The following is a 24,320-nucleotide window of genomic DNA, read 5'->3' on the forward strand; positions in this document are numbered from 1 at the left end:
ATACAGCAGATATGTAATAATGCAAAAACATTGGGAAACACTGTATGGTTTGTGTTCTTAATGAGTTAAAAGTGTTTGTACTTATTTCCAGTCAAGTGTATGATTGCTGTGTTTATTTAGGGAGGCATTCTTTTGATCTTTTTTCACTGTAACAATTAGCCCTTTCCTACAAAATCTGTCTGAAAATTGAAAGCCCAGAGGGATTAAGAAGTTGTTTATTTCTTGTTTCACTTAGTTACAGCCAAAGTACATGAGGCACTGAGGGTCCACGTCATGTAGGTGGGGTGCAGCTGGTTTTTTTTTACCAGCTACAGAGACTTTGTAATGTGTTGTACATAGTTCTATGGTTTTTACCTGTTGGGGGGCTCTGTATGGAGAAAAAAAAATGAGCTATGTAAAAAAAGAGCTGGGCTGTGTGCACGTGGTCTATGTTGGGGTGGCAGCAAAAGTTTCAATTCTCACACCCTTATTTGGGCATTATCTGACCTTTTCATTTACCAGTTTCAGCTTTGATTTGTGTCCTTATGCCCTCATGTTTCACTGGCTATTACATCGTTTATTATCACTCTCTTTGAAAGGGTGCTCCATTGCAAATCTCTCTTTTGACTGTAGGTGAAAAATGAATCATGCAGGGAGAAAGATGAGACGCAGAAAGTGAAGCTAAAGGGTTAATAGACCAGAAATCAAACACAAAAGGGTTGTACAGGTAGCCCCGTACATCACATGCAGTTGGGTTGGATTGTGTGGTGTCAGAGAAGAAGATGTAAGCTCCTGTTTTCCTTTGCAGGACAAAATTACACACACCATGGAGTGAAGCTGGCAATCTTTTTACAACATATTGCTTTGTTATAGGAAGCGAATAATGGCAATGTGTCAAATACTGGAAAATGTTAGCAATATATTCAATTCTTTATAATTTTTTCTCTTTGTATACCTCATCTAAATTTCATATCATGACCGTGTATTGTTAATTTGAAATTAAAGCATTTCAATAACATACATAAACCACCTAAGGGCATGTGTCCGCATAGTGTTTTTTTCTGACAGAAAGGTTCTGGCAGGGGGCTGGAGAGCACTTCATCCAAACGCCTTGAAGCACTGATGATGGGTTTGTTTCTATGACAACAACATTCATTTTAGCTAGGTGGCTACACAGCTAACGGCAGCGGGCACTCACCAGCAGCAATGAGTGTCAGGGCGATCTGTTCCCACAAATTAGCTTTTCTGTCTTTGTTGTGATAGTTTCCTGGGATGACAACAGCGCTTTTCTGAAAAGTTCAGAGATTTTCCACTCTAACCGCTCAGAGTGGCTGCACAAAGAAGGCAGATCACTCGGGGAAAAAAACACTGGATCCAGCGTCTTTTCTCTAGGTGGCCAAATATGTTCTCTGCTCATTGAGAACAACTTGGCACCAGTATTTGTATTAATATCCATGGCAACAATGTTGCATTCCGTTGTTTTTCTATGACATCGTATACTATAAGGGAAAAGCAAATGGGATGTCTGACATAATTCAAGTTTTTTATACTTCTATACTTTCTACTTTTATACTTGGTATATTTGCATGCTAGAATCTGTCATGACAGCAAATTAGTTCAAAAGGGATTTGACATTCAATACAGTGGGCATTTCAAGCCTGCTTATGCATACTCAAGGTTTGTAGTGAACAGCTGAGCTCTCCGCCTGAGATAGAAATAGTCCAGACACCGTGAAAGCACTACGGATAATAAACAGCCCAATCCTGAACTTAATCTATATACACTTTTGACAAAGTGGGACATCGATAGCAGCAATGATGGATAAAAAAAAATAGTTTTTCATTATTTTTTCAGGAGATTTAAAATCTTGCAAGAATTTGGCAGGTGTTGTGACTGGGACATTTTCCTATAGAAAACAAAACAAAAAACAATGATGCGATCCCAGAGAGGACCTTTACAATGACACTAAAGCAGCAGCTCTAAAAATGAAGAAAATGTTCTTTCTGACTTTTATTTTTGCTTCATTTACCGTGTAGGTTAACTTAGGTTCTTTGCAGTATTGTGTTGCTATGTTCCACATTAAGCAAGAAAACCATTTGTGTTATGATTAACTTTTCACAGTTGCACTTCAACACTAGCCTCAATGGAACTTAAATGCTCAAGCTTTTAGCAACACACAAAAGCAGTGTTATTTTTCCAAAGTACTATTGACATTATGAAAAACAAAACATGACTATTCAAATCACTTGTATTTGGTTGTAAAGCTACAAGTGACATGAACAAAAGCTCAAGCTTGGTCATCACAAAAAAAACCTATCACTCTGAAGCTGCAAACAACACCAAGACAAATTGCTTCTACGTCTATAGTACACACTGCCAATGATTACAGAGGAAGTATGTCACACTTACTTCAGTGAAAACAAACTTGGTCTGTAAATCTACTGTTGGAAATAAAAAAAAGTTCACAAGAAGACACATTTTAGAGGTGTGTTGACACACTTTTGCTCTCTGGGCAGTCTCAGAGTGATGATTCAGTAAGAGCTCAGTACTGGTGGTGAGTGACCTGTGATGTAGTCTCATCCAGGTTTCAAAGCTGGAAATACTGGCTGTCTGAGTGGGAACTGCTCGTCAATGATTCATCGTCGGGTATCCAATCCAAGCAGACTCAACACATGGCTCAGAGTGAGCTGCAGATGAGAATAAAAATGCATTTTAATCAGGGTGTCGCAATTTAACTTTTGAATTTAAAGAGGACCTATTACGTCTTTTCTGACCTATCAATGCTGTTATAATGTTTAATAGTCATGTTTGATAGTACCAAAGTGTCAAATAATGAAGTACTTGCATTTTGACGTCAACCCTGCTGACCGTCTTTGGCTGTACTCAGCTCTGAACGCTAGGGTGTCAGTCGCTATTAGAGATTTCTCAGAATTTCTGGGATTTGTCTTATCCCTATTGGTCATGCTGCTACAAACATGGTCAAACTGTAAGCTATGACTTTTATGCTGTCTTTGTTTTTATTTTTGGAAGTTAACCTGTTGAAGCTAACGTTAGCATGTTGCGCAGCTAACGTGGATAGCTCCTATGTAGGCGGTGTTTTCAGCTGCTGGGGTAACTGATTCTGTATATCGTAAGGGGCATAACATTTCCCAGTCTGCAGCACAAACAGTTGACCAATCACAGCAGAGCCGGTCAGCTGGTCGACCAATCAGAGCACACTGTGCTTTTCACGGAAGCTCAGACAGAGCCTGCCACACAGAGGTGCTACATGGGTGCTGCAGCAATAGATAATTTGAGAAATATACTGTTTTTTTTTTTAAAGATTGAAGCATGTAAACCACTTGTAGTTGACCTGAAAAATACAAATATGACCCTCAAAACCAGCATAATAGGGCCTCTTTAAGGTCATGGTTCCATTCAATCTTTTTTTCTCTTTTTTTTAGTAGCACTGATGGCTGTGCCACTGTTAGACGATCAAGTTTTGATTTGTGAAGCTCATCAGATCAGTTTTACACTCTGACAACTATCATTTACATTTTCAAATTATTTTCTAAAAAGATAGGTTACATGATACCAAGTTTAATAAAACCACTATATTTTCTTTTGGAGTATACCATGCTAAGCCCATATAGTCAAAAGCTGTGTGTGTGTGTGTGTGTGTGTGTGTGTGTGTGTGTGTGTGTGTGTGTGTGTGTGTGTGTGTGTGTGTGTGTGTGTGTGTGTGTGTGTGTGTGTGTGTGTGTGTGTGTGTGTGTGTGTGTGTGTGTGTGTGTGTGTGTGTGTGTGTGTGTGTCGCCACTCAAACATGAGAGGAATAATGGTTAGGGTTAGGAAACAACTTTAGAGACTTTAGTTTGCCCAAAGTAAGCGTTTTTGATATACATAATTCCCATTATTTTCTGTTTTACAATAGACAAATAATTTCTACAAAGTTATACATACTTGTTAGTATCAGATACCAATATTTTGCTCACAATGTTTCACTTAATGCTATAAATTACATTATTAAATTATGTTACATTTAATTTAGCTGATGTTTTTATCCAAAGCGACTTCCAATAAGTGCATTCAACCATGAGGGTACAAATGTTGTCTCTGAGGGAAAGGCCTGATGTGAATGCAGGATAGGGACAGGCTTCATCAACCAATCAATGGCTGATATAAATGTGATTTACTGTCATGACTCTGATTATACAAAGAGATGCTGTCCTGACTTTTCTTGGCAAGAGGTTGTTGTTAAAGGAGACTGGTTTTATCATACTCATTTCAGGTTCATGCTTGTATTTTGTGTTTCTGCTAGAACACGTTTACATGCTTTACTGTTCAAAAAAACACTATTTTTCTCATACGACCCATGGCTGCTGCACCTGTATACCCTCTGTCTGAGATGCTCTGTTCTAGCACTTGTCTCTATAAGAAACATGAGCAACCAAAATCAAAGTTATCTATGGTGTTACAATGTAGCTACTCATAGTTAGCAATGGACTGTAGCGGAATATAGCAGCACTTTGTACTGTCAAAAATCACCAATGAAGGCTTCTAAACCAAAAACTGCACAACCAGAAATGATCCAGGTCGAAGTAAAGCTAGATAATTCCTAAATATCTTATTTTCATTGTATACTCACTGAAACTGTATTCACTAGCCATTAGGTCCGACTATCAATACAAAACAAACATTACAATGCTTAAATGCTACTTACAGCTTGTGCTTCAAAAAAATAAACCATATCCAATGCTGTTTGGCATTTTTTTTATATTCCTTGTCAACTGACAAAACCCTTTCTTGACAACATACTAAAGAACCGGATCACCGAAGAACCTGGAGGGTGTTGAGAAGTTAAAAAGACTCTATGTTTCTTCCTGGAGCGTTCAGAAAAGTGTGAAATCTGAGGTTTTTGCTCACAGGAATTAATTATACCTAATTATTTGAAAAAGGGAAAATCATAGGTCTAGTTCATAGCTTAGTTTTTTTTTAGACTTTTATGCAAACCCATCTAGAGTTAAATTTGAACTTTTTACCTGCTTCTTCCACTCAGTAATGATTTGATGCTTCTATTATCTCTTATTCTTCTTCAAACTTGTTAGCCCTCAGAACTGATGAGGGTTTACTTTCCAAAAGTCATGACAGTTGACTGTCCTATATAATACAGGTTGGATCCAACAGATCCACCGGGCTCACACTTGTTTTCCTCTGCTGTCTTATGGGAGCTACTGAGGATATCACAGCGATTGCACATTCTTGGCATATTAGCTCTGTCCAGCCTTGGCTGGGTGAAGGCTGTTTTGAAAAATGTCAACAGTTGGTGCCTTCCCTTGGGAGGTGGATTATATTATCACAACATAAAGTAACATCTGTGTATATCTTACCCTGTATCTAACCGTCTGTGGGTTCTAGAAACATTCATATACAACTGACTTGCAATCATGATTTATAGTGACTGTACAGGGTAGTAATGGATGTCCAAAATGCTCAATTTTAACATTAAATATTTTTGTTTGTCCAATACTTGAAAACAGGGTTGACAGTATTTCAAGACTTTAGGTGCCAAAAGTAACCTGAATGCACCATGCAGTCCCATTGAAGCCCACACGCTTAACTGATTTGTTGTTTGTTTACTGTTTTGTTGTGTTTTTACAGTACATATCCCAGGGCGAAGGCTGACCCCTACCTGTAACTTCAAAGAAGCAGGAGAATTTAACAATTCTCTCTGTCTCTGTCATCTCCAACTCTGGCAGAAGCTACGGTTTCCTCGAAAAGTGGAGCTGCAGGCTATTTGGTCATGCTCTGTCTATAGCATCATGCTACAGACAGGTAAGCTACACTGTGTTGTCTATGTGTGTTGTTTTTTTCTTCGGCTGCATGCAAATAGACAGGGGTAAAGAACTTTTTTTTTTGTCATCAAATCTTCACTATCTTTGTTATGTATTTCACACAAATCCACATAAAGTCCACCGTTCACCAAAGCCATTAGCACTCCTCCTCTGGGAACAGCGGATGTCTGTACCACTGGTGTATAATTCCATTTTAGATTTCATCACCATTGTAGATGGCAGGATTGAACCAGGATTGTGAAGAGATATTTGGTTCTGGAACCAAAGTGCAAATTCTTTACTTTGGTGTGAAGGTTTTCATTTGTATTTCCTTTCAGTAATTTATCATATTTAGTTGAAACAAATGTTCCCAGGCATTATAATGTTTCCTCCTTAATCAGTTTTGCTAATGCCACGTATCATACATGGCAAGATAGATATTGTACATATTAGGAATGTCGAAACATTTCCTGAAAAAACATTTTCTAATAAGGGGTGGTACAGAGTAAATCTCAGTGGGCCGCTTTATTAAAGCTGTGTCAGTTCCAACAATAAAGATGGAATCTGATTGCCAGTGATAAGGATACAGGTTACAAAGCATGTCACTGTTTAACTTGCTGCAGCCAAACCAGTCACTTTAAATACCTGCTACAAATGTAGGGCACCTGTATCAGTAACACAATGAAATGGAACATCACCACTAACCACATCATCAAAAAAGCCCAGCAAAGAATACTTTCTCAGGCAACTGAAGAAGAATCACACTCAAAAACACACTCCTTTTTGGGTGCGTTGTTATGATTTTTGGTGCCAGTTTGCTACTCGACTTAGGGCTCGACCAGCATGGGATTTTTGAGGTTTATACAGATTTAGAGGGGAGAAGTCACAGATTACCAATAAATAGTAGTAATGACAGTAGATCTTTTCTATGTGGATTTTGCATTATTTTGTACCCATATTTCAGTCCATGTACACATCTGAACAGGCTGGGACTGGTCTAACTATCTGGTGTGGATCCAGGTATTTAACCTTTGACAAGGCCGATGATGTCACTGGAACCCTTTGTGCTCCACGTGCCAACAACTGTCACTCCAATGACGGTCGTTGGCATGTGGAGCACAAAGGGTTCCAGTGACATCATCGGCCTTGTGAAATGTTAAATACCTAGATCTCCACACCAGATAGTTGGACCAGACTCAGCCTGGGAAGTTGGTTTCGACGTCGTTAGTGCTCTATTGGGTCTTAATGACAGTCGTTGTTGAATCTCCTGGGAAGGGATGAAAAGGCAGCATTGTAAATTGGAGATAAGTGGTGTCTCAGACCTCTTCTTCTGTTGAGCGAAGGTTTCTCTACTTTGACATAGATGGCTTCTTTTACTCCTCTTTCAAACCTTTTCAAACCTGCTTTCCTTAATAACTTTATTAAAGAGTATTGCATATTAATCTAAATTACAGTATATACTAGATCAAAATTGGAGAGCATTAATTCTTGATTTATTATTGTTCATAATTTCATAGAATATCCACTTGGGCTATACCACTGTTGTACTAGCATGTTTTTTAAATAACCAAGGCATTTCAACAAATCCCTTAATTTTGTGAAAAAAAGAACAGTAACCATTGTGTCAGAAGATAAGATTAAAGCTATGTTCACTTAGGGCTATAGGATTAAAAAATGGAGAGGAAGTGTAGAGGCCCTTGCTTTGAATGACTTCAACATGTTTGCACCCACAGGACATCACTCGTTTCTCCCACTGCTCTGGTTTGATCTTGGTCCATTCTTCTTGCAGTCTCTTCAACAGTTTGGTAACTAGTGACCACTCCAGTGACCATAGTGGCACTTTCTATATATAGCTGTGACATCACGACAGGCTTGTTTCTATCTTCAATCAATCTCAGCTGTACTGAGTAAAAAATGAGTCATCTGACAGCAATTCCATTCCCCCTATGCAACCTTTTCCTTTTACTTGAGTCACTAAATTTACATAAAATCAGGTATCTGTGTTCATTGACATTGGCAGTGAAGTATACATTAAGAGGATGGATATGATGTTAGAATCAGCAACAATATTTATCATTCAAAGTTACTTGTTAGTCTAGTTTAGTGCAGAGAATACTGGTCATCAATAAATACAGCCTCAGATATTTTAACCCTAACCCTTGTTCTTTGGTTTATGTTGTACAACAACATAACACAACAAAGAAAAAAATGCAAATGACAAGTGATAACACATAAACACTCCCAAAATCAATGCATATTTCATAAATCTTTCCCTTTCATTTCCCCTCATCTGTCATCATGTACTTGTCTTTGGTAAAGCTCTCCTGCCCCCTGGTGTAAAACATAATGATTCAATCATTTATTATCCGTTTTGTTGTTTAGTCACTCATGCTCAACTTGAAGTCACTCATCATTCAGGTGATTAATTACTCATTTAACTATATATGTATACGTATATTATACATTTGCAGACTTCAGCTGTTGAGCAAAGTGCTATATTCCGGCAAACTGCAAATCAAATGGGTAAGTTGGACAATGGTCAAAGGTCAGGGTTTGCCCCTAATAACACAGGTTATGAGTGATAACTAATCACAAACATTCAACTCCCCTGATTGTTTTCAAGGAACGTAGGATATATATATATATATATATATATATATATATATATATATATATATATAAATTACTTATTACTTATTACTTATTTCAGTAGCATTGGAGGGTAGCATTGTAGAGAAAGATGCATTTAAACCAAAATCATCTAGCAGGTACCAATTTACATCCTGCATTAATTCATGCCTTAAATCATGAAATCATCATTATTATTATAATTATTATTATTATTATTTTCTTATAACAATAATACAAACAGCATATGCATTACGTACAACAAGCTTTATAAAGTACTGTTCACTTTGTACATGGTCAAAGGATGAATATGATATTAAGAGAACAGTTGGAGTTTTTTGATTAGTTAATGACCGTATATGAAACTAAAATTGACTGCATTCTCGATTCTCCTTTAGCCACCTTTTCAACACATTGTAAAATGTATTGTATACAGGTGATGTTCAACCTACGGAAAGGTTTGTAATTGTAGCCTACCACCTAGTGGCAATGTTGTGCACACCAGTCGATATACACTTAAGCCTGCAGAGTGTATTGGAAGGAGTCTCTTTATGGGGCTGGGTAATGAAGTTAATCTCGTGATAGCATCTGACACAAACAAACAGGAATATATTTTTTTAATTTCTGCTGTTAAATTTATTTCTCTAATGTAGAATGTTTCTTGACAGTGTTGTTAAACAGGACACTGCTTGGACAAAGAAGGCTATTAGGACAGAACATATGGATAATTATATGCACACCTAAATTAATAGTATGAATATATTCTTAATGTTTGTACATCCATGTATTCCAGAAGCTATGTTTAAAGATATCAAGTTAATACATTGTGTAACATTGCAACCAGTAGCTTTTTTTCGGCTTATTGATATTGAAAAGAGAATGTCGATGATGTTGTAAGTGGCAACAGACCAGAAATAAGTAAAGGCTGTTTTCTAGCCATTTACAGAAACACCATTTAGGTCCTCTACAGTATATGTGGTGTGCATGTGGTAGAATTTGATTATGTATGTAAATGGTAGAAATTAATTGACATAGTGAGAGGAGGAGTGTGGTTTTTATTTTGGAGAACTACTGGTGTTACTAATATGATGCTGCTTAATTTTTGAAGCCTCTTGTCATGATAAAGGCTGAGCTGGGATACACTTTTTTACAGAAACCCACACAGACAGCTGTCAAATACTTGCATTCATAAAATCATTACAGAGTAGCTGTCTTTATACTGATAAAGTTTATCTATCTGTAATATGGTGTTTATCCGCTCATCAGCTTTATTCTCCGGTTTACTGTCACTCACCACACATGCCTACACATTTTCCTTCAGGTACTCTAAAAGAACAACAAAGAAAAAGAAAGAAAGCAAAGAAGAGCAGCCTTCAAAATGGCGAGACGAGGGCAATCTGACACTCTTGAGACTGTCTTTCTTTGCTGGCACTCTGTAGGTTTGAGAAGTGAACTCTCTATTTAAACATGAAAATGGCAAGCAGTAAATAAACAAACACCATCTGTCCACTCTTAGATTTTTTTTCTCTACTTCACACTTTTTTCTGTTCTGTCACGAGTTGCTTGTAATGGCAGGGTAAAAAAGTATTTTGGCTCAGCCATATGAAATATATTGATGTATCATAATTACTCAACTTAAAATGAGATTTTAAACATGTTGTCCCTCAAACAAATTCAAGCATTATGACAAGATAACCTTGTAGAATAGAGGACATACTGTTTAGCCTCCCACCAATGATAACAACAAGATCAAGAAAAATAGGATGTTCTCTTCTTTTGCTTGACTTGGAGCTAATACTTGAAACAATCTAAATAATGAGAGAGAGAGACTCTCATTCCCCCCACAAGGCTGTGCATGGGCGCTGCTGTTTTTCACTGATACAGTACATGTCAGTTCCTCTGATCATATTCTGTACATTATCATTTTCAAATATGCTTTTCCTATAGATTTGAGGTGTTTCCAGCATTAAGACATCTCTCTTGAATTTGACGAGATTTTGCATTTTTCTGCATTATCCTATTCCCATGGAGGAGATGCACTTCCATGAGCTGCAGTGACAAATGACAGAAATAGCTGATGAAAGAAAGCTACTCAGACTGAACGTTGTCACAGTCTTACTGTTGTTTAACAAACAAGATACAGGGGATCTGGTCATGCAGACTTTCTTTCTGGGTTAATGCTTCACTGTCTACAATTATAACTCCACTACTGGACCTAATTCAAATAGCTAATGAGCTAGAGGATTAGCAGCAAGGTTCATGCTAATGGAGTAGTAATTTCACTCTGAGACTGTTAGACTAATTCCACCTAAAGAGGTTTCTATCTTCACAGGCTCTTTTGAAATCTGCTTACGTGTATTAGGCTAATGATCCAAACAGAAATCATTTTCAATCACTCCAAAACAACACCGCATGAAACAATTTATCCTCTCACGAATTCATCCCTCACAACTTTTAGTATAATGTACTCTTGAAATTCTTCACTTCTTACACATGTAAAGTGGATTGACAACAAAGCCTTAAATTGCTACATATTAAACTTGTACTCCATAAGATTTTCATCTATTTAATTGACTTTTAGGTTACTATCTATCAAAGAGTGAGTTAACACAATGGTGACTGATGATATGACCCACGAATGAAAGCACTTCTACTTGCATTTTTGCAGAGTAAAACAATATTCGTTTCTGTGGGGACACCCCCTCGCTAGATGCCCAGATTGTCACTAACAGTTATAATGCGTTCATTTGTAATCAGAATCAGAACTCGGGAAACCTCAACTTCTGGGTCTGGCTTGTAGTAAGGGCAGAAGTGTAATAGGAACATGAGTGTGTATGAATTTAAGAGGGCAACAAATAAGGGATGGACTGGAAGTAGAGAGGTGAATGTGTTTCAATAAAGTTCAGAAAAGAGCAAATACAATTTTTTTTGATAAGAGTAAACACACATAGCGACCGTGACAAGATGGAGGGCTCTAAAATAACAGGCTCGCCTGCAATTACATCTTACTGCCAAAGAGGCTGCTAGAAACAAGTTATCTCAAATCTTATGGAGTACAACTTTAAATCAAGGAAAGATTAAATTAAAGTGCATCAAATAATGCATCTATACTGTAAGTATGGAAAGGTGGTTGCTGAGAGGGTTGGCCATGATCTTGAATGGCAGTGTCAGCGCATTAGTGTCACAACAGTGCAAGATACAGACACAAACTTGTGGTGTGTAGTTGAAATCATCCCATGCTTGACAAAAACAACAACCTTGTGGTCCGCTCACAGCTCTCACAGCATCATTATAGTGCACTACCTATTTTCCTTTTAAATAATATTAACATTTAAACTCTGACTCCTGGGGTTTGCTTGTACTGTAAAGTTGATGTTTTTCAATTTATATGCAAATCCATGTAGACTTCATATCAAAATATTCCACAAAAGCCCACCTTATTGGTGACATTTCGGTTTCCACAGTGACCTGTCGTTGAGCAGTATTTAGACAAAACATTCCCGTGTCTGTGCATATCTCCCTCTAACATACGTAGTGACAACATCACCATGACAACAGGACAAGGTGGCATTCGACAAGCTCAGAAAATTGCTCTTGGAAACGCACAGGTTCAGCAGCACAGGTATTGCTGATGCAAATGGTTTTTGTGCAAGTGTGGCTTAATTATGGGAATAATAATGAAACTGACACATTTGGTTCACTTTTACAGCAGACCCAAGACTTTAAGATGAATAATAATGGAGGATGTCACCACTTTTCTCACCTTGTGTTGATGCTGGGCGATGTGAACGTGTGACAGAGAGGGCAGCTGCAGTGTCTTGCCTCTGCCTACACATCCAGCAAGGTAGACAAAACTCCCTGAGGGCACAATGAATAGTCCACGATTTCAGAATGTAAACTGAAGTAAATTGAATGATATGGCGACCAGAACACTTTTTTTATTCGATCTTAGCATTCCCACATGTCTAAATTCATTTGAGCAAGCATGCATTTGTTTTTATATTTAGTCCTTTTTCAATTCAGTTCGATCTTTATCATTTAATTTTTTTTTCTTTTGGTTGTCTTCTTGAAGAGGCAGCAAAAATAGTTTTTTAAACGCATTTTAGTCAAGACAACCAAGATAAGTGCTTTCAGAAACACTGTTTTTTGACAAACTGAAGACATCATTTGACAGCTACCAGGAACATCTTTTGGCTTCTAATACTCATCTCAGTTTCTCAATCCAAACATGCATATGCACAAACAGACCCACACAACTTCTTCCCACCTGTCTCTCTATCCATGGTTTATTTATTTGATATGCTCACAGTAATTTCCTGGCATGACCAAAGAAATATGTTAATAATTGATAAGTGCAATAATGGTGCTTTATTTCAGCAGACCTTGGACACAATGTACTTGCTGTATTAAGAGTATGTAACTGCAGTTTCAGATTATGTGTTGTACTGCAATGAGTCAAACGAAAACATATTATTTTTATTATAACGTGAGTAGGAATTCAGAGCAAAAACAGCCCTGTGTTAAACAGTGCCTGGGGGATATGTTGGTAGGGGTGTGTGACAATGAAATGCAGTCAAAGAGGTCTTCCCGACTATGATTGGGAACAGGTGATGGCCGGGCTGCCTAAAGGGACTCAGAAACAGGTATAAGCCAGACCGCCAACTGGGGCTCAGCAACCTGTTTGACGTTGACTGTGACCAACTCTGGGCCCAGTTCATGGTCCAGCTGGAGGAGGAGCTGGGCTGCAGACATGGGTCACAGGTCAGAGGAGACTCTGGGTCACGTAGAGTGGAGATTCGGGGTCGCTCTGCAGCTGAGGCTTCACCGGCTGGGAGTCAGCATGGCTGACCAGTTGCTGGGGACTAACAGGGTTGGAGCCAGAATGGCAACAGGAAAACTCATGTTGCCTCCCGGTGAACCTCCATCAGGTGTTTAGGCATGGCTGGATCTTCCACATCCAGTGGGCGAAAATACGTAAAGTGCTCACGATCTGAGTCCATGCAGTGAAAATTTGGCTGGAATCCAGGAGGCTGGGACTGCTGCAACACTGGACAGCAGGACTGCTGTAAGAGCACAGACTGGGTACAGGCAGTAGGCTAGACGACTAAGTGTAAGGACCTCCCAGGGCCAGTAGGGCTCCCAGGAACAGGTTTGGGGCTGGAGCAGGCTCAGGACAGGCTGAGTTAATACTCAAAAAACCAAGCTTTATAGACTGAGAGGTTGCCTGGCTGTGAGTAGGCTTGGGAGCACGCTTGGAGGCAGGTAGAGAGTCAATTGGGCTGGTCCTCAGGAAACAGCTCAGCTTCTCCCGGCTACCTGTCAGAATCAAGATTTGCAGATGAGATGTTTATAGCCCTTCTCCTAAATCTTTCTGTAACAATTTTTAGATAGATGGATAAACCTACCTACGTACCTACCAACCAACCATCAAGCCTTCCTTACCTCCTAACTTATCTTAAAGAAAGGGGGGCAGTGAACAGGTTTTGTCCACAGTTTTTGTACAAGTGGAAAGGAAATCCATCTTTCACATAGTGTGTTGTTTTCCCAGTAATACTTCAAAAACTTCAGCCCTCGCTGTTTCTCTGAGACAGTGATCAAGAGTTCTGCCATTCAGCACTGCTGCAGAGCAATCCGTCTGCGTTTGTGTAAAATATATTGTTGACTGGAAAGAGGAAAAAGACAATAAGGTAGGACATTTAACTTTCTCACTATCTCACTCACTTTATACTGATTAAAGCAAGAAAAAACATAATGCTTTCCTTTGTTCGGTGTTATCAATGAAGGGTTTATAATTTATGAGACGTTCCAGATACAGTAAGAGCATCAAGAATGAAGGATTTTTTGAATTTTGTTTCTTTTCTGTGCCCATTAAAAAAATACACTTTACAGCCTCATGAATCAAAATACATAGTCCTCCAAAGAAATATATTGTTCTCATATAGTAACAGCACTAAAGTATTCATTTGCAATGGAAGTACAGTGGCCCTTGGGTTAGCAGTTAAGCTGCATGCTGGACTTTGGTTGAAGCATTCACTTTGAGACCTCACTGGAGATCTGTGAATAAATGGATGCATTGAACAAGACTTTGTTTTGTGTATGTTTCAAGTATGTTTCGCATGGACTGCCACTTGATCTGAATTATGACATGCAGCAAAGGGAAGCATGTCTGAATCGAAGCCGGGCACCTGCTCCAACCACTGAGACAACGGGCGCCCCTGGTCATCCATCATTTTAACTATGTTATCTATGTTACAATTACCAGTTTATAAATATTGAAAACATTAAAACATATTTTAAGGAGTAAACTTTTATTTAAAACATCTAGGAACAATGGTGAGGAGGTATGACTATGTGGATAAGCCAACAGGTCTCTGGAGAACGGGTCAAAACTGAGTATAGGACCAAGTGAATCAGCAACATGACAGACTCAAGGCACATCAGGCTGTTCTCCGCAGGTGAATTTGTTTTATCTCCAGCAATGGTGACATAGCAGAGAGGGAAGAAAAAAGACAGTTAATAGCATCATGCCAAGGTCCGTTTACTACACCAGATGAATCATAAGCCATCAACGGTGACAGTGGAAAAGATTGAATAAGCTTGTTCTCAAACTCTTTTACTAAGAGCCTCCCCTGGCACATCTAAGTGTTTGTCCAGGCTGTATAGGTAATTTCTACAAATAAGCAAGAAACAAATGCTAGCATTAAAGTAGTCCAGGATCCACCGTGAAAGTCCTTAGCTAGACCCTCTCTCTCTCTCTCTCTCTCTCTCTCTCTCTCTCTTTCTCTCTCTCTCTCTCTCTCTCTCTCTCTCTCTCTCTCTCTCTCTCTCTCTCTCTCTCTCTCTCTCTCTCTCTCTCTCTCTCTCTCTCTCTCTCTCTCTCTCTCTCTCTCTCTCTCTCTCTCTCTCTCTCTCTCTCTCTCTCACACGAAATCAGTGAATCTAATATTAACAATATTTTCTTAACTTGTAGCTTTGGCTATATAGTGTTTAACATGTAAAAAGAGTAACACACACACACACACACACACACACACACACACACACACACTGCATTTCCTGGACAAAAGCCAGAGACATAATTACAGCACCCCCCTAAGGCCTTGTTGGTACATTTACTCAAAGTACTGTAGAGTGAATTTTGTATTTGGGAAGTAAAAATTCTCTGTTGATAAACCTATACCCAAAACCAACCAACATTATCTATGGCTCATTTCTAGTTTGAATATGCAGTTGCATCCTCATAATACAGGCACAGGAAGTATGAATAATTGATGCCTTCTTGTCTGTGACTGTCCCTTTTTCCTTCTTTCCCTCATTCATTGTGCTCTGCAATCTCGTTGTCAGTGACAGCTGTGAGTAACCAAGGTGGTCCATTCTGTGGTCTGTCTTTCCTTTCTCATGAAAGGTCATAGTATTTTCAAGTTGATGTCAAATTTTTTCTTTGTTTTTTTTTCTGTCTGTAAAATATCCAGTATGACATCATCATGCAGCTTTGTAAGGAGCTGGAGCAATGGCAAACATGACTCATTCAATCAAATCTGCAAATGTGATGACTTATACCAAAGTGTTCAATTTCCAGCTTTCACTGACCTTCCGAAGCATGTGTTTCCTACAATGATGTTCTACAAATCTCTTCCTCACGTCTAGAGGTGACAACTCCTTACCTTATTTTCTAAAGGAAGTGAACAACAAACTTGGCCATTATGATTGTAGTTGTACCCAACCTCATCCCAACATACGGATGCTTTGTCAGGACCCTTTGGCATAACTTTTTAATGTATTCGGTAGCCCTGCGTATCAAACTATAACGACTTCACTACGGTCGCTGTTGTGAACGTGATAAATGTTTTGATTTTCAAACAAAACCAATTGATTAGGGAAAGAAAAAAATCATTGTTTGGTCAAAATAAGTATGTTTGTTAATTTAAGAATGAACTGCGGCCTCTTGGGTGAACGTTTGTTTTATCCATCCACCACCCTGACCTCCTCCCTATGCAGGCATTGTTGCTCTTACCTCTGGAGCACTTGCTCTGAGCATCTGATATTGCAGTGCATGGACTTACAATTGAAAACCTGGTGAATGTATGCGATGCCTTGAGAAAAGGAACAATCTGCTGTATGTGATGCAGAGCCTCACATTCATTCAACATAGAAAAAAATATGTGATATACAATTAAACACTAAAACACTTTTTTAAAAACAGGACAATTGCCAACAAGATGTTTCATTAAGTCATTTCTCATCTTTATGTTAGTTACATCCCAAACATTATTTTTTCAATTTGTTCATGTAAAGCATTCTCAAATTTCTCAAACTTTTACATGATTTGATAACCTAATATTAGAATATTATACACAACACTGAATGCCTTTCTTATTCAGAGCCCCTTTTCATTCAAAAGAGCATACTGATGTGTTGAAGCTGGAAACAAACGCTAATATTGGCTAGGAACCGCCCCTGGAGACTGTGTGCTAGTATTAAAGCAGCACTGCCGTGCCACAAATTTACCTCCCTTCAGCTTGTTTGGCCCAAAGATATGAAGGTTACTTTCATATTTAAAAGTTAAACTATGCTCATCTCACAGAATGCTTCGGTTTGAGCCTTCTGCTTGCAAAATCATTTTTAGAAAAAGCCACTTGAACTTTTTATCTTAAAGTTCAGAATATATTCTGCAGATGGCATTTCTTGGTTCTCTGAGGGTTGTGTTTGCGATGCAAGTTGCAAATTCACAAACACACTGACAAAATGACAGGCAGATGCTGTTTCATTCTCATATTAAATCCCATTGTAACATGTGCATCTCTGGGAGATGCCACACAAGCTTATCTGCTCAGCACACTCCCAACAACCTTGGATGTTAACAAAACAAGCCGCTGGGTGACGCAGAAAGGGCAACATGATCATAAATATGCCATTTCTTCCCTGAGTGCATAATAATCCACAGTGCGTTTCACAAACATAACTGCTTTTTTACTGGAGTAGAAACTGTCCCTTGAAGCATGATGGTGGCGAGCGATGGTAAAGTAAGTGAAAAAAGATCTGACATTATTATACTTGAGTATTTCAGCCCTTCAAGGGATGTATAAATGCACGTTCATATGCTATGCATGTAAACATCTAAAGCGATCCATTCACCATGGCATCATTCTCAGCAGAGAAGCAGTAATATCAGCAGTGAAGAACGCTAATGGTGTGTTGTTGCAATAAAGATTGCACTAACTCATGATCTCATGATAGACCTGAGAACATTTCCTGTGAAATACAATGAAAAAACTTTAAGCCATTACACCACACCCAATAATATATCACATCTGACAGTTGTCTAAATGATTAATTTCATCTCATGTATTAAATCATGACCATTCTTTAATTCATGACTCGGAATGCTAAAGAGGCTGACAGCAAAAACTTGAGTACATTATGTTGAATTACTAAGTGTTGTGTTTTCATGTTTTCTTGCTGTATTAAATTAGCAGTAAGGGAAGCTTGAACAACCAATGTACAGTTAGCTGTTTGGTTGATTTTAACTGAACCCTTAAGTGTTTCGTGGGAAAGTCCAATTGGTTTGGGATGATGTGAAAGCTCATTCAAACTCTGGTGTGGATCAAAGAAAGGAACTCTGGTCGTCCTCACTTCCCTTCTGAATGCACCAAAGCTCGATTCACTTTAGGTAAGAACATGTTTAGACCCAAATAAAAGGAAAACAACATGCATGTCAGCATTCATCCTTGCACACATTTATGGACTTTTGGGGTTGGAGTTTTCAAATCCATAACTTGCTTGTCATCTGTGTAAAAACTAATTCATGCTCAACGTCAGATCTGTATACAGAGGGAGCCTTCTGTCAGCACTGTGTGTTCATTTTGTATTTATGTGTCTATGTTTTCTTAAGTATTACGGATACAGGCGAAACAGAGCAGTGCCACGAGAAGTTGTGGGTGCAATTTAGCCAATTTTTAACTGAGACACAACCATAGGACACATCCAAGAAATTGAACAATTATATTATCTTGCACAGCATGTCCGTGAAAGTCCATCTTTTCAGACTCCAAGAAATGTGTTTGTGTATAGAGCAAAAGGAAGCCAGAGAATCAGCGTCTTGTGAGGAGATACTGGAAGTTGAGGGAGAAGGGCAGAGCCAGGGATGACGACGACACAAGAGGCTCCTGAGGAAGATATCTAAGATGCTGCGATAACATCAGTTTTATTAAAACTAAAGAGTATTTCTTCATTTTCAAAATGGAAAAGATTTTCTGACCTTGACTTTCATCCAATCACCTGCTGATTGGTTTTGAAAGTGCCTGCCCTTTTCCAATCAGTTTGCAATGATGCCATTCTCAAATTATTCTGTGTAACAATCTATATGATGAGTCTTTGTGATTTTTGCTCGGATATCATGTCCAATAGATGGTGTTGGGTGCACTGGACAAAATGCAGTGTGAACGCTAACTGAACCAAATGAAAAATACAACAATGTTCACCATCTAATCGCATCAAGTCTACTGAACTAGGTGTGAGAGTGCCCTTAAATGTCAAGACCAACAGATAAGGCCCTATATCAGGTTAACAAGGCAACAAGGACATGTCATTTTCAACAAGATATTTAACTTCTAAAGAATTCCCCTATTTTAGAGTCCCTGAATGAAAACGCAGATGTTATTGTGAGCATAGCCTCACTAATCAGTCTTTAAAATCTTCAGAGAGATATCTTTTCTGATTGTGACATCGAACAAGTTCTGTAGAGCGTAAAGAGTAAAACCTAAACTTTTGGTTTCAAGGTCATCCAAAATCTCTTAGTCAGTGACCATTCTCATCTCTGGCATTTGAAAATGAAATGTCAATGACTCTTGTGTCACAATGGATGGATTAAAAGAAACAGGAACACCAAAGCTCTCCCCTTGAGATATTAACCTCCAAGACTGTTTTCAAAAGCTGCAGCGCCAAGACATTTTTCCTGTCCTCTGCATTCCCATCTCTTTGAATCACAGGATAAAGTGTGATATTTTGAGAGCCAAAAGACTACAAAACTTTATTATCTATCCCCAAAGTACAGTGGGTTGGGTGTAGTTATGACCTCATTATGTTAAGAGAGCAGTAAAAGCCAGTCCAGGGACATTTTCTGATTGCACTCCCACTGCTATGGGTGGAGGGGAGAGCCCAGCTGGACACTGCGGGGAAGTGTAAATATGTGTTTTAAACAGATGGGGTTTTATGTATGACATGCCTATGGACTGCGCTTGTTACTTGGGTATGTGCTCATACATAAGCACACACATGCACTGTAAATGGACTTGTACTTTTATAGCACCTTTCTAGTCTTCTGACAAGTCAAGGCGCTTTCACACTACTTGTCACATTCACCAATTCACACAGACATTCACACTGATGGCAGTGGACATCTACGTACCATCTAATCTAATTCTAACCATTCACACACCCATGCGCAGCATGAGAGCAATTTGGGGTTCAATGTCTTGCCCAAGGACACTCCCACACATGCTCTGTCTCTGAGGCACAGCCGCCCCATTTTGTACCCTTGTACATTTTGTAGTACATACACACTGGATGAATAGCCGTTTGCTAAAATCTCAGAGTAAATGTCAGCATGGGGCAAGCAAAAAGCAGCTTATTGTGTACTGCATTATTCTGTTCTCCTTGATCTAAATACATGAAAGTACTGTAGTTGACAACTCCTCAAACTCAGTTTATTCCCAGTGTAGCTTTGCTCCAGATGGATCAAGCCAGTGAACCAGATAGTGAAATGCAGGGATACACTGTGAGACAGCTCACCACAGTAACACCACAGTCACAGTCCCCAACTGACAAATGAATAATAGTTGGCTTACATGTTATGCTGGAATGCGGCCACGCTCTAAAAACACGAGCAGATGGGAAACAATGGGCTGCTGTTCCTGCGCTTTTCCTCTCCCAAGAAGAAATAAGGGGACAGAAAAAGGAAATGATGGGACCAAGACAACCCTCACAGCTATCTCTATAACAATGTTATAGTTAACAATGTCTCCGAGGCTTTCAGTGATTACCCACTCATTTCGAACAATAATTGTCCTCAGGTTAGTGTTTCTTTTCTCTGTCCTGTAAGTTGATGAATGAGTTGTTGATATAGCTCAATATTAAATGATTTTGAAAATCAACAGGTGGTTAGTTTTATATGTAATGGTTTGAATAGGTAGTTATAATTGGTATACACAGTAGAGGTGGTGATTATGCATAAAAAGGGTGATTATGCAGGCACTCTGCTCTTGAGTTGAGCCTGAATGCAAAGTTCAGGATTAAGCCAAGCAGTCTATGTTCCAAAGATTGCGTATGGCCATTACCTCAGGGCAGCAGGGTAGCCCAAATAAGTTACCTTGATAGTGCATCTGGCCTCACCCTATGGGGCAGAATGAAAGGCTCACATAAAGAGCTCAGAATGGAGCTGTCACTCTTTTCCATTAAATGTAAAATGACCCAATTGAGGTTGAGTTTAGGCATCCGATTAAGATCTGGGAAAATCCAACCGAGAGAAGTCCCAGATCAAGCAGGATGGACTACATACATATCCAATCTAAGTTTGTATTGTAAAGCCTTGAGATCCCCCAGAGCTGGAGGACATACGTAGCAATGAGACTATAAGACTTGTTCAACCTTAAAGCCGTCTGCCACTGCGATCCAGAGATTCGAAGGATGGTTGACATATTTGTGATGGTATACAACTATAAACACACAGCTGAACATAACTCTTTAACAGATCTAAGAACTGGACCTGCTGCCAGATTTGGGGGAGTTTAGTTGTGCTGGGGTGCTAGTGAAAGCTAAAGCTACATATGACAACATTCATGTTACAGTCTGTTATGTTGTGGGAGGAAAGCCCTATACTTAAATGCCAAACCATGCAATAACAGACCCAACTGTAGGTTACAAAAAAAAAAACGTTTTCAAAGCTTCTTTTTCCAAACACTGTCCATAAATTATATAATTTCTTCATATTAAATAACTCTAATGTTTGTGGGGGTAATTTGCAAGCCTGTGGTCAGCAGAGCAAAATGAGCACTAATTAAACGGTGTAATGTTTCTTCCTCTCTAGTCTTATTGAAAGAAATCCTGTGCACTTGTTTTCAGCTTTATTAACTTTGTTAGGTTTTATAAGTATGGCAAATAAAAGCAAACATTTTTACAGTAAACATGTTGATGTCTGAGTATTTAATGTTTTGTGTACAGGTAGACAGACCCTGTGACTGTACGACGGACACCCTTAACCATTAGGCTCACTTTAGCCTTTTTTCATAATAGACATGGTCACAGCAGGGCATGTCAAAATGTCTTTTTCATTTACAGTTAAACTTTTTGGAATAATGAATCTGAGACATCTTTATAATTCTATTTATTTAAACTTTGAGGCACATTGACATGTGCTGTGTGTTATGTGTTATCTACAGTTTAACTGTTATTGCATGTTTGTGTGACAAAGACACACCAGTTCAGTATGTATAAACAATGTATTATTATTACATGGGAGTAATAACCAGCTTCCACGAAACCCCTGATTTATATTTATTTAATATCAGTGATTGAATGAATACATAAAGAATTGCCAATGACTATAACATGCAGAAGAAGAAAACTTTCTTCAGTAGTTTTGTTATGAAGTTACAGGTAGTACTTGACACTCTCATTTAGTGATAATTTTCAAAAATATCTATAAATAAATATAAGTGTATATATATATCTATATATATCTATATATATATAGATATATATATTTGTTTTTTCATGATTTAATTTTTATATGATCATATTCTTATTTAAAGTAATTTTAGAACCTGTGTATTTTTACGTGAGGCTCGGTAGGCCTAGGATTCAGCACAGTTAAAAACAAAAGAATACCAAAAAAAAAAGAATAACATATCACTATTATATTTTATAACAATAATGCACATAGCACTTTCAATACCCGAAATTCGGTTACCTCAGCCTGGCGCAGCAAATCTTCACCCAATATCGTTGATATAGGATAGAAACGTTTAACTGTTAACGCACTTAACGACCATCAATCGGTTGTTACTCTCTATCAGTAAACATTTATAAAATACAGAGTCTTTCGGTAAAATTCATGTGGCATTTTTCGAAATATATTATGGTTTAAACACAGTTAGGCTATACGTTATGTGATATCGGTATGACTAAAGCTGGAATCGGCATGCACACTCCCATAATATGTCAAAGCTCAGAAATCCTCCCTGTGTTTTCATTGTCAGGGCGCATCCTCACACTGGGAACCACGCATGCGTCAACAACGGAGTCTCTCCTGATTTGACAACCCTGGAACCTGCCACACAGCCCACTATATTGCAAGGCTTTCCTTCACTAGCGCACCCTCATCTGCATCTGCCTGCTGCGGTGTTGTAGTTGGAACGCTGGGAGGGGGTCTTTATTTCGCAGGCAGTCGTAGGAGGAGGAGGCATTTTCCAAAGACACCGATAGAAGCGTGTAGCCTGAGATTCAGCACCACAAGATTGAGGAAAGCGTCCGGATTGAGTCGATTTCCACTGTTCACCGTGGGTTAACTGAACAGGAGGACACCATTTTTGGGGAATTACTGAGTGATAACCAGGCGCTGTACACACAGTTTGTGGACCTGCAAGAAGTGTCATCTCCAACGGTTAAAGGTGCGTGGCGTTGATGATAGTTAGTTGGATGCTATGGTTTGTTAATTGGAATATTTTTTTTGCTAGCAGTTTGGTAGCATTACACTTGCTGCACTGACTGACCCGCTGTGCTGCTGCTAACATTAGCTTAGGCGAGGTCCGGCTTTTTCATTCACCATTGTGCTAGTTGGCGGTTTAATTCACCGACATACTTGACTGCTCATTATCCCACAACATGCTTCCATGTTTTTTTTTTTAATAATTTGCTGAGCTGGGCTGAAGTCTCAGTATCCCCCCACTTGGCTAGCGTTATCTAACCCGTACTCCAAGCACTGCTATCCAGTGAGCCCAGTGCTGAAAGCCTGCTCCCCCCTGATTTGTGAGAGAGCTTGTCGGGCAGAGACGAGCTAGGCTGCTAGGCTAGGCTAACTGACACCGGTCACTTTTACACCAGTATTCTAACGGTCCCACATCTGCATTGACGGCTGTTTAGTCGCTTCGGAAGCTGGTTAGTAACGCTTCAATTTCCTGACTGAATAAAATCCCGTTTAATTTTTTTTTTCCATTCGTGTGTTTGCAACGCTCTTAAATGTATCTCTTTGTTTAACGCCTTCTTTGTTTAATTAGCATCCTTAACGCAATGTTCAAGTACACTCGTCACTCGTTATGTGAATTACAAGACCTACTACTCAATTGCAAATTATTTTTAATTATTTATTGCGCCTGTCGTTCTCCACTCAAAGGTTTTGGGTAGCGGAGCACACACATAGCCCCCTTGCCTCACTCTGCAAGTGTAACGGTACTTTATAGTCAAGTCTAGCTCCTTCAACAATGAGAACAATTGCTTTAAGAAATCAGGAAGGCTGAGAGAAAAACAGCTGATTTAAGCGTAGCAACACTTCGGGCAAACAACGTGCATTCATATGCAGCTAAAGCACTGATGAAAATCTGTGGTTCTCCCATAGCCTATGCTCAGTCAGTGATGCATATCGTCTGACAGCCTTGTATATTTCACACTGCAGCGAACGGTTGGTTTGTTCATTCTCATATTCATTAGGTGAAAAAAGGTATAAAGTGTAAATTATCAATATAGTTTGTATGTGTGTTGTGGTGGACTAGGTGGGCTTGTTTGCATACACGCACCATTCAGGCTCTGTACAGTGCAGCAGACCAAAGTTTTTGTGACCCAGTGTTGTGTACCACATTCTCTTCCTGTAACTGGAGATATGGGGTCTCAGATGCTTCTGGGGGGGTC

The 24,320-nt window shown here is 39.0% G+C and overlaps 1 protein-coding gene across 1 annotated transcript in view; it reads left to right on the forward strand.

Moving 5' to 3' along the window:
- The first annotated feature begins 22,887 nt into the window (after positions 1-22,887).
- ctnna2 (catenin (cadherin-associated protein), alpha 2) overlaps positions 22,888-24,320 on the forward strand; it is a 361,900-nt gene continuing 360,467 nt past the window's right edge. The window contains exon 1 of the mRNA XM_083924298.1: positions 22,888-23,086. The gene's annotated coding sequence lies outside the window, so the exon portion shown is untranslated. The remainder of the gene's footprint in view (positions 23,087-24,320) is intronic.

The sequence above is a fragment of the Echiichthys vipera genome (assembly GCF_963691815.1).
Source record: "Echiichthys vipera genome assembly, chromosome: 2".
NCBI lineage: Eukaryota > Metazoa > Chordata > Actinopteri > Perciformes > Trachinidae > Echiichthys > Echiichthys vipera.